Source organism: Danio rerio, chromosome 9, assembly GCF_049306965.1.
Source record: "Danio rerio strain Tuebingen ecotype United States chromosome 9, GRCz12tu, whole genome shotgun sequence".
Classification (NCBI taxonomy): domain Eukaryota; kingdom Metazoa; phylum Chordata; class Actinopteri; order Cypriniformes; family Danionidae; genus Danio; species Danio rerio.
In genome coordinates, this window is record NC_133184.1 from 35,243,560 (window position 1) to 35,255,589 (window position 12,030).

General features: G+C 38.5%; 1 protein-coding gene and 1 long non-coding RNA gene across 51 annotated transcripts in view; one reads left to right on the forward strand and one right to left on the reverse strand.

The window, feature by feature from the left end:
• Positions 1-12,030, reverse strand: part of caska (calcium/calmodulin-dependent serine protein kinase a) — a 243,983-nt gene that overhangs the window by 188,142 nt on the left and 43,811 nt on the right. The gene's annotated exons all lie outside the window — the stretch shown is intronic.
• LOC141376160 (uncharacterized) lies at positions 5,191-12,008 on the forward strand. The gene is made up of 3 exons (XR_012385526.1): positions 5,191-5,646; positions 10,237-10,468; positions 10,585-12,008. It is a non-coding gene; the product is annotated as an uncharacterized lncRNA (long non-coding RNA).

Below are 12,030 nucleotides of genomic sequence, written 5' to 3' on the forward strand. Positions count from 1 at the left end.
CATAATGCTAACTTTTATGTGAAAGCTCTGATGGTCAATAGGCTTGTTGCAGAAGCTCCATTAAATATAATGGGGTAAAATAAATGCTCATATTTTAAAGACATGGCGTGGGAAAATATAATTTAATAAAGTGCTTCTTGTACAATCTGAGGCCCACTTTATATGGGATATTACTCAGCCAGTGGAAATCGCTGATTTTTAAAGAAAAAAGACCTTAAACGCACCCGTTTTGCAATGGCAAACAGTTCACTGGAAGCACTTAACCCAGGTTACTGGCAAATTAAAAGTCCCATTAGCATGCTTCGGCATATACCCCATTATGAGGTAGCACCTCAAATGTTGTACCACCTCCATTTTTTTGACAAAACTCTGGCGATCATCCTCTGTCAGATTCCCACTGATACTTAAGCACTGGTTGTATTTTATTACATTTAACCTTTGCCTTTTTAATTAAGATACTGTTTTTTTGTTTGTTTGTTTTTTTAGAAATTACAAGATTAATGCAAATTGCGTTTGCTTCAAGTAGCAAAGATCTTGTGAATGAGATACCACCTCCAATTCATTTTGATCAAGGAAAAGATTTCGAACACTGAAATATTTAAGTTCAAATAACTAGAGCTGCACTGCAGTTATGTAAATTATAAATTATTTGACAAATTAATGTTGAACGTCACCCTTACAGTGATGTGTAAAATACTATATTAAACAATTATCAAATTAAAAGTTGTGTGAGTGTGTTTTGTTTAAATCTGTAGTCATCTTGGCATGTAAAAAAAAAAAAAAAGAAATGGTTTACTTCCTCTCGAATGGTCTGAAACATTTTGATGTCTTTGTAGATGAGCTGGATCATCATGTCATTTTGAGCATAAATAACATCTACTCAAGCTATGCACCTTCTCTGAGTTCTGCTGATCATGCTGATCTCTCCTCTCAATCCATCTGCAAAATAACCTGTAGGTAGTTACATTTACAGTTAAAGGGCCATGACACCCCCCACTTTCGGTTAAAGTCTACTTCAGAATTTTTTCAAAAGATGCATGATTAATGGGCGTGGAGCTCCACGAGCATCGGGCAGGAGTGGGCGTGGCCAGCAGGGGAGAAGGGGAGCGAACAACTGTTGATGACAGTTAGCTCACAAAATGAGACAAACCTTGAGGAGACACATGAGTTTATAGTTTACAAAGTTAAAATGCAAACAAATGAACAGTGATTTAATGCCCTGCTACATTTGTTATTCGTAATTTCATATAAACATAACCACAATTAATATCATTAAATTGTAATAAGTGTGTTCATGTAAACCCTATAAATGAGGACTTCTCCCTCAATCCCCGTATCCAGCAGACTCAGTGCAGCCGTTCTCCTGACCTGCCTATTTTAACCATTAGCCCTGCTGGTAATCTGGAGGATTTAGGACACAGCAGCACTGTGATGTGTCTGAATGTGAACGAACTCCTGATAAAAGACAGCGTCCGCCATTCTTCAATTCTCGTGCTGTTCTCCCGACAAAAATGCTAGCAGCACACACAGCTTTGCTGTATGATCGGCCCTGACAAGCTTGCGGGAGAAAACATGCAACAAACCTCGTGGATCATGGAAACAAACGCATATGAGCCTTCATGAACAGCTAAATACTGTGTGGTGTGGGTCCGTTACTCACAGCTCGGGCTTGACACTGGCAGGTCTGGCAGGTCTCATGAATAATTAAGCAGCCGGCTCTTCTCATAGGATAAGAAAACTCCGCTTTGAATAATAAAGAGAAACCGACGCGACATCATTGCACTTGCAGTTCTGCGCTACGTCGCCGATTTTGATCCCGCCCCAAAAATCATTTTAAACCAGGAAGCTGAAATTAGCTGACAAAAGCTCAAAAATATCCAGTTTACCCCACAATTAAAGCTGACAGGTGCTAACACTAGCCCCTTTCACACATACAGACCTTTCCGGAAAATTACCGGCAATTTTCCGGAAAGGTTGTATGTGTGAACGGGTCCTTTTTGAAAATACCGGTAAATTCGTTCTGGCTATTTTCCGGAAAGAGAAGTTGTAACACTACCGGCAATTTGCCGGAATGCTGCGCTGTGTGAACGCAGAAGGAATATTTCCGGAATAAGCGCGTGCACGTCTAGAACGTGCTGACGTAAGACTTCTGCTTTAGCCAATCACAACAGTCAGACGCATTTACGTCCGCGCGGTTTGTGAGAATAAAAGCCTTTGAATATTTTTCCAGACGCATTTAGCTGCTAGAAGTTAGTCAGATAACGTTTATATGTTATCCTTAATGCCAACTGTGCAAATAATCATCGATAAGATGCTTATGATAAGCCGTTGTTTGTTTACCTTCAAGCTTTGCATGTGCCCATGAAACAGCCTGTGAGCGGCAGCACACGCACATATTATGAACATCTCGACATGCGAAAGTGATCCTGTGAAAGTTGTTTACAATATTGATCATCAAAAGAGTTTGTAATTTAGTCAAATGTTTACAAATACAAGCGCAGCCGTTTAAAGCTCATTTGTAGTGAATGATGTCAGAATTTACCGGTATTTTGGAATGGATGTGTGAATGCTCTTTTCCGGAAAATTTCTGTAACGTCCTTGCCTGTGTGAACAGCGCTTTTTTGAACATACCGGTAAAGTCGTTCCGTAAATTTTCCGGATATTTTCCGGTATCACTGTGTGAAAGGGGCTATTGACTTAACTGATGCTCAACACACACACATCTGTTAATATATAAAAAAAAGTTCTCCAGGGTGTCCTGAACCTTTAAAGATGAATATAAAGGGCACAATTTACATAAACATAAAAATATCAGAATAATTTTATCAACAAGGTAAAATTTTATTTGGCGCATACTGAATATTTCAAATTCAAGCATAGCTACTTTACCAAAAGAATGCACAGTATGTCCAATTTTCACCTATGGTGAAAAATTTACTTTTCAAGCTGTTTAGACAGACATATGTGTAGATATAGTGTATAGACCATCATATTGGGGTAATATAAACACACCCAGTCCTTTTTTTTTTTTTCAATTTAACAACATAAAAACGGTGGACCAATTGGAGCGGTTTTCAGACTGACCGCAACTTGACGTAAGAGTGCGTTCCCCCTGTCCACCGAATTGATTGACAGCTGCACGTAATAACATGTCCCCATAGTCCTCGGTGTATATTCATATCAACAAGACCAGTCGTGCGCAAAGCAACTGGAAATAAAAGGTCTGCTCAGTTCGGTAGGATCATCAATCATCATCAAATGTGATCAAGAGTAAGTGTCACATGTTTAAAATGTTTTAAAACAGTGCACGTGTGTAATGAATTACAGCGATTTACTTCAGCTTTATTTCATCTGAACAATTATAAAGGAAGACGCTTCAATCCCGGTTTGTGGACGTTAAATCAGTATATCCATACAGCAGTGGAGCAGTGTATCCTGTCACATATGTGTGCAAAAAGAGTGCAAAGCTAAATGCGCGCTCTGTCTGCGTGTGTGTGTGTATGTGTGTGCGTGCGTGAACTTTGTAACGACATTGTGTGTGACTCATCGATGCAACTGCACAACAAATACTCATTGGTAAAGTTCTTAGTGTAGTATTTCTCACAAACGCTACATGAGATCTTCTTCCTTCAAGTCTGTCTGTTGACTGATGAAGCCGAGCGAGGAGATTAAGGCACGCAGAAAGGCACGTAGAAACGGTAGGCAGGGAGGACTAGCTTTAAAAGGCACAGTACGACAAAACGGCTCCCTAGTGCAAAAATGTATAAAACATAATCTTGTAAAAGGTATAATGAAAAATCAGATGGGTGTTTTAAACTGAAACTTTACAGACACATTCTGGAGACCCAAAATATTTAAATTAAATCTGAAAAAAGGGGTAACCTAGGTGCCCTATAAGCATTACCGTGACAATTCAATTTAATCTTATTAAAAATATATACAGCGTTATATAGGCCTATTCGATTTATATATAATTTCATTATGATTTAATGATCATTTACTATTATTAGCCACAATTATATTACTAAACGTTTTTTTTTACGCTTCTCTACCACATTTGTCCATTTCTAATTGGTTATGAATAGCATTTTAATTATGCAAGTAATCCTCATTAGCTTAAGATATTTCAACGATGCACGGCAAATACACATGCTTGTAAGAAAGTCACCAAGAGGACACAAAAAGATTATATATTTTTTCCTATGTTGCTGTTTGTCATAAGACAAGGTTTGGTGACAATAATCTGTAAACCAATAGTGTTCAGCTGTGCGCCCAAAAAGTGGCACAGAATGGTTAGCTTTTAGGTACCTTTGACAGTGGAAAAGGACATAAATGCATACCATTCCGAACCGCTCAGTGGAAATGAGCTATTAAAATGTTGACAATGCACGGGGCAGAAGAATGCAATGCCAGCTCAGTCATCGGCAATGGACGATGTCACAGTCTGACCCAACCATAATATTGAATATCGGAAAAAAGTTTACAATTTCGAGTGTCAAGACATCAAAATTTAATATGTACATAAACCAAATTGTACAACCTAGAATACCTGAAATGTTAACACGGCATTCTTAAACTAATCATGTCATTCAGAAAACCGCAACCTAGTTATTCTCTTCTAATATTTAATTTACTATGTCTTTTAGGAAATCAAAAGCTATTTTTTCTTTTCATTAAGCTGATATGTCCCCTCTTTGGGTAATGTACTATAAACCACAATTAGATAGAGGGCTCTGATGATTTTTTTATGACATGTCTATTTGTTCATAATTACTGAACACAGCCTATAAACTGGTGCTCACAAAATATATATTAAAAAGATAGGCTTTTCCCTAACCCCTCTAGCACATGTAATCTGATTTTTGAAGTTGTGTAACTCTTTGAACGTCATTGATTTAATGTTCGAATCAAAGAATCAAATGGACTGTTGCTCTAGAATTCAGTAAGACGCTCAAGCTCAGTTCCCACAGGAGACGCTCAGATAAATCACAGTCTTTAGGGGGTCAATGCAGTCCATTAAGCAGAAGCAAAGAAGCTGGTGCTGTGTCAATATGTGCCACTGAAGAAACGCCTCACCTCTCACATAAAGGCGGTTTTGTTTAGGAACAGTCCAGTCCCCTGGCTAATCAGACAAATGCAGCCACTGAAAAAAGGAGGAGGAGACAAAGAGCGACTGAAAATGAGACAAACGAGAACACAAGAATAAGAGTATGACAAAAGAGGTTCCCAACTACAGCGAGAGGAGGGAATATATCACTGACCGCGCTAACAAAGGAACTTTTCCCAAGATCGAGCTGTCTTTTCCATCAGAGGTCACCCGAGCTGTGCAGAAGGAAGGAAGGAAGGGCCACTTCCAGCAACCTTTATTAACTTCATAAATAATGAACTCTGTGAGTCCTGAAGAGGAACTCTGGAACTCTGCCCCACAGCAATAAAACAGCAGGACGCTGCTTTCTGAATGCCTGTCAGAGGGGAAGAGCGTAACGAAGCAAAGACAAGGTATTCCAGTGTGCAGCCACACACGTACATCCTAGCTCACTGAAAACATTAGCCCTGAACCTGTGGATTACCCCTAATACCCAGAAGCAGCACTTCTTCGTCTAGCCTTGAGGAAAATATTGAGGTGGAGAAGCAGTAAAGTAAAAGGTACAGCACAAGGTCCTCATGTCTCACACACTTGACCCAGAACCCTATGAATTCAGATCTTTTTTTTTCTTTTATTCTTTCCAGTTTGTAGTTCAGTAAAATTAACATATTACTGTATTGTTTAATAAAGTAAATAATCAAACACTAAAATTACTACAAATTTAACTGAAATTAAACAATTTCAACTCAATAAAAACTTCGGTCTAGTTTTTTTTATATAGAAAAAATTATAATTTATATAATTTATATATTCATTATAAAAATCCACATTTCTGTCAAATTTTGCATTATGATATAAATATTGCTTTATTAATGGATTTCATTCATGTTTTGAGGGCCTAAATCACAGGGTCCTACAGAACCATCTTACCATCTAAGGCTGGAGGCGGAGGTATATGCCAGCATGCAGAGTGGACTAATCCAGCTTTATGCATGTTTACATGGTTGTAGATCTATGGATTTAGTCCCTGGATGGATAAAGGTCAAGGGTTGCTTGGGTGATCATGGTCATTATGCATGCCAGGACACACAAGCACAATTCTGTTGAAAAAGATCCTCAAGATCTCCTATTCACAGACTGAGAAAATCTACAGGGAGTTCACTGTGTGGCTTTTCTAAAAATGCACTGTGTGCAAACTGTGGCAGTGACTAACAGTTAAGTCACAGAAGTGTAAGTTAAGGCAAGAGTATATGTAGAAAGTTAAAAATGTAGTGTGGAAAGGCAGGAAGCGCTGCGGTACAGCGCCTGCAGTCCTAAAGCAGTGCCTAGGCACAGGCTTACTTATTTCTCTTTAATCCCTGGTGGTTGGCTAAAGCTAAGATTAGCCCACATATACAACAGATGGGTCACACCACGGCGAATTAGGACGGTCCCAACCACAACCTCGACTTTTAATGAAACACCAAGGGACCCCTGGCCCAGTACCCAGCTTTGTGCAGCAGATCAAAGAAGCATCCTTTTGTTATCATGGGTGGAATGCCACACAGTTTGCCACAAAGGTTACAAAAACAAATGAACACTTTCAGCTAGAACTCTTAAATAAATCAAAGCAGCAACTGCTCCAATCAGACACTTAAACTGAAGACTGCAGTAGATTAATCTCGAGAGATGAGCTCCTAAATTGTTCTTCTGAAGAAAAGCATCTGTCAGAGACTGCAATTGACTGAGGTCTGGTGTTTCCACACACTATTTTCATTATTAAAGCTGCATATGAGTGCATTATCACAGTCATACACTAAATAGACAAAGCAGATGCACTGTAGAAACAGGTCCCAAAATGCCCATCTAAACCCGGTAGCTTTCATAATCATAACACCTACTAAAGAAAGGGCATTACTCACAAAACACAATAGCCACGTTTCCACTATCGCGCCTAAAGCAAGCGAGCCAGGGCGAGCCAAGGCCAGTGGCGTTTCCACTGTCACTTCCAGGGCCTAATCGGGCCAAAGCGGGGCTTTCTTGGGGCCAGCGGCCGGCCTTTTTCGGCCCGCCGAATACCTTGGGCCAAGGAGGGCCAGCTGGGGCTTCGGGCGGAGTGAAAGCAGAGGCGGGCAGTTTTTCTGATCGCCCATGAGTACATGCGCCAAACAAACAAATAAATAAGGGAAAGAAAACATCTGGCCTTATAGTCTGGGGTCTTTTTGCGTATGATCACCTTTATGTTTCCCTTTTAAATGTAAGGCTGCTGCATAAAATAATAAAGTAGTTTTAATTTATAGTGTGGTTCTTTGCTGCGTCCTCCTTTATGTTTCAATAACGCATAATAATCATTACACCATATTAAAAACACAGCAGACAATAAAGGTTTTCGAGAGTTTTTGTCAAGTTTAAAAGGTGTGTTTGTGCGCGTTTAAATGCCTGTATGTATGTGTGTGAGACCGGGCAAGAGCGCTTGCGGCATCAACAGAGTTGTGAAGGGAGCGGCCAGATATTGAGATAATACACAATATAAATACAACAGAAAGACATAAAACTTACGTGCCCACTTTCGTAGACTTTAAACAATATAGTGTCATATCTTGATAAAATAGCCTAAGCTATATTGAAATATCATTTAAAGAATTACAAATATCGGATATATATAAAATCGCATTAAATAAGTAAACCAATATAAAATAAAAAAAATCTAGCTATAACAATGTAGGTAGCCTATATATAATACATAAATCAAACCGTTTTAAAGGCACATAAAGCCTAACTTTCATTTTACAAAGACCTGTCTGAAAAAAAAAAAAGATTTTAGATATTTTCTAAAAACAATAAACACCGGAGAAGGTTTGAAATATTATTTATAAAGTATTTGGATACGATGATATTAATCAAATCGCGCAAACAGAGCATTATTTGGGTGAGTGAAAGCAGAATCAAGCCTACCTTTTTTACTGTCACCCAGTCCTGCGCAGCGCAAACGCATTGGGGGAAAGCCCAAACACAAAATGTGTTCTATATCCTCAAACAAGTGTTTATGTTTTTATATGATGTGGTTAAATTTATAAATGAAACTTTAAATGAAGAGCTTTAGTCAATAGCTGCTGAACGCAACAAATATGTTTATATTTTATTAGGCTACTCGCTCTTGTGCTGAAACACTTAACACGACGTCTATCAAAACAAGGATGTTATAAAATACAAGCCATATCGAGTTATAAAGGAGAATTTCTGTGGCTTTAGATTATGGATGTGTGCGCTCACTGTGATGGGTCCGTTAGTGGCAAGAGCACTCGATGCACAATGCAAACAGTCGGTCGGCGAGTAAACAAATGTAATGAATGGAAATACACAGGTCTGTGCGTATAGACATTTTATGTACTGCTGTACAGTAACTGTTGTTTGTTTGTTTTGGTTGTCTTCATTTTAATGGTTTCGTTTCGTGATGATTCTATGGTGTGCTTTATATGCCACATTCCTGCTGAAGTGGGCGGGTTGTGTGACGTTTGATTCGGGGACAATCTGTGGGCGGTGTTTGCGTGACGCGCTGTGAGCTACTAGCCCGACAGTGGAAACGCGACATGATTTCGGCCTCATTTCTCAACCTCCCGGGCTATTGGCCCGGCCCGGCCCGATTAAAGCCCTGGCTCGCACTGGCCCGATAGTGGAAATGCGGCTATTGTTGTATGTTATAGGTCTCAACCTCGATTTCTGGTGGGCAGCAGCTCTCCATGGTTTTGCTCCAACCAGAATCAAACAAAGCTGATCCAACTAATCAAGGTGTTCAAGACTACTAGACACTAATAAGCAGGTGTGAGTTGGAGGTGGTTGGAGCTAAACTGTGCAGAGCTGCGACCCTCCAGGAATTGAGTTTGAGACCATTATTGTATAGGCTTATTCAGAGATGGATGTTGAGAATGAAGCGTGTATGACAAAATTTAAAAAGTGATATAGCACTGCAAATCTACTGCAATCCACTATTGGGGAAAATTAAGGTTTTTAAAACATTTAAATCATATAATACAACATTATCATATGTGTTATGTATAAACATATTAAAGTTACTGGAGTAAATGTGTCATCACAGTACAAAACAAGCAAATAGATTGATGTCGACAGCAATAGCCTAGTGCAGGGGGGGCCAACCCTGTTCCTGGAGAGCCACCTTCCTGTAGATTTTAGTTGCAACCCATATCAAACACACCTGCCTGTAATTATCACGTGGTGTTCAGATTATAATTAATTGGTTCAGGTGTGTTTGATATGGGTAGCAACTGAAATCTGCAGGAAGGTGGCTCTCCAGGAACAGGGTTGGCCACCCCTGGCCTACTGGATGAGTGCGCTGACATATACCACCATGGAGCTCACAGTGACCCAAGTTTGATTCCCAGCTCGAAAACCTATGCCAATCCTTCCCCTCTCTCTGTTCCCAATGCTGTCATCCACTATTCTATCCCAATAACAGGTGAAAAACTCCTAAAAAATAATTGTAAAAAAATACATTGATTATAATATTTGCTAAATGAAAGCACAGGCTATATGTGTAGCAACTATCAAATGGAGAATCCTCTTAAAGGCTGCGTGCATACGCTAACATACGAAAAAGAGCTTAAGGCCGTATGTTGGTCATCAGGTCACACTGCTTTCTAGATATCAGTATCGAGTCAGACATCATGAAGAAGCTTATCTCCAGAATTATAGACGAGAGGAGGGTAAAAAAGAAACATCTCTCAGGGAAAGAATCCAGATGTGAACTAACCTGCTGTTGGCATCTGAGACCTCATTCAGACTGATAACTACAGTATCAAACACTGGGTGCCCTCTGACATAAATAAATGTGCCTATGCACACATTTGCAAACAAACACATACAAATTATATTGATCTTCAAGTTTATTTCAGAAGGAACCTAAGAAATTTTTACCGATTTATCAGAGCCTCTGTCAAACAATTCGCCTCATGTAAGACATCATTTAAGCATGTTTATTGCTTGCTTTATTTTTACGTGTGAGAGGCAAATTCTTAAGACAATACTAAAAACATTCGTAATTGCACCTTTAAATGCTTTGATTGAATTAGAAAACACAATCTAACTGTGCTTGCATTATAGTGAAGTCGCAAATTGTAGGCAACACTAAAGTTTGATTTTTGCTACTTTTTCAGTTACAACTTATAATTCATTCAATAACGAGAATTCAACTGAACAGTCACAAGAACAGTGGAAAAGCTCATGTTCACAGTCCTTCAAAATGAAAAGGAAGCCCTCAACGAAGGCCCAATTATCACTCTGACAAGATTCATGAAAAATAGACCACATGCATTCAAATATTTAACACCCATTACACCTACTGCACCAACCTGAGCTCCAAATGAGCAGCAGTATCCACACCATAAGGTAAGTTCTAGTTAGCTACATTAATTACAGCTGCACCACCACCTTTGTTGGTGACAGGCAGATGTCAGTTCCTTTGAGTTTTGCTGTGTTCTCACCACTCTAATGTCCTCTGACAGGTGCCTGACAGCCTGTGCGAAGGCATCGTGACAACATCAGCTTGAGGGCTTGAGGAAAGGTCTCCACCACTCTGAACCTGTAGATCATACACAAACAACCAACCTCCCATCTCTTATTCATATTCATAATGGACACAAATCAGCTCTAGTCTCAAATAGCATCCCTAAAAAAATAAAATCAAATGCCCATGTGGAATATCTAGATTAAAAATAATGTCTTAACACTGACTCATATTAAAGTAAATTCCTACAAAATTCCATGATCGATGAGCTTAAGCAGAGGGGCACAAAGCAATATATAGGCTACACTTCATAAAGGTTATTTTTCTTGGAAAAATTTGCTTCAGCATATTTTATAATGCAGCATATGCTTCAGCACCAACACAGAGAGAGAATTGAGTTTATTGCCATATCCGCTTCTCTGGCTGTCATGGCAAAAAAACAGATCATTTTACCATATTTTATATATACCACTTTTCTAAAGTTATAAAAGTATTCTAACAAAGCCATCAACAGCAATAAATAACACAAGATAAAATATATAAATAATAATACTAAGATGAACTGTTTTAGATTTTTAAGATTTACTTTTTTAGCACCAAAACAAACTGGTTTGTTAAATTAAATATTAACATAAATAGAATGTAAGTGAAATTTTATTAATAAACTTTTTATTGTTAATGACAAGATCATCCATTAAATCAAGTATTTTGACCACAATGAGGTAGAACAGCACTGAACATGTTCCTAGATTAAGAGCGACTGAGAATGAGAGAACTGAGATGTTCACCCGAGATGTCTGGCTTTTGTTGATTTTGAAAATGACAGCATATTTGTGCCAGTCTGTCAAGATTGCTTAAAAAACCTTAATATTTTAGAGAAAATAGATAAAGTTTGCATAACCAATGATTAATCTTATCCATCTGCAACCCACCCGTACTTATATCTCAATATCAAGCAGCCGATTTTGATCGCCTGATCTGCAAATTAATGGCAGTACATGTGGATCTAACCGAGACACCCCTCATTACAGGGTTTCATGCGTCTCCCAATATGCAATGTCAAGAGAATGATTCCATGAGGAAACTCCACACACCTAATAATGCATTGTTTAAAGTCATGGATGTCTGTCTCACAGTCCAAAGTATAGCTTAAAATGTTAGAACTATAAAATTAAATGCTTAATCAGTCATCGACAAGGCCTATCGATTAAAGGCTTATCGACAATTCATCTATTATCGAGTAATCATTAACATCCCTAATGATAACAATCACACAAGTAAATAGGCCACAGATTAGGATGCAAATCCCCTATGAAAACAATGCACCCAGTAAAGAGAATTCTAGAATTTAACAGAACTTCATGTTCTTACCATGAAGTTTGTTTTATCTGTGCAATTTTTTAATACAACATTAAACACATTAAAAAAAAAAAAAAAAAAAAAA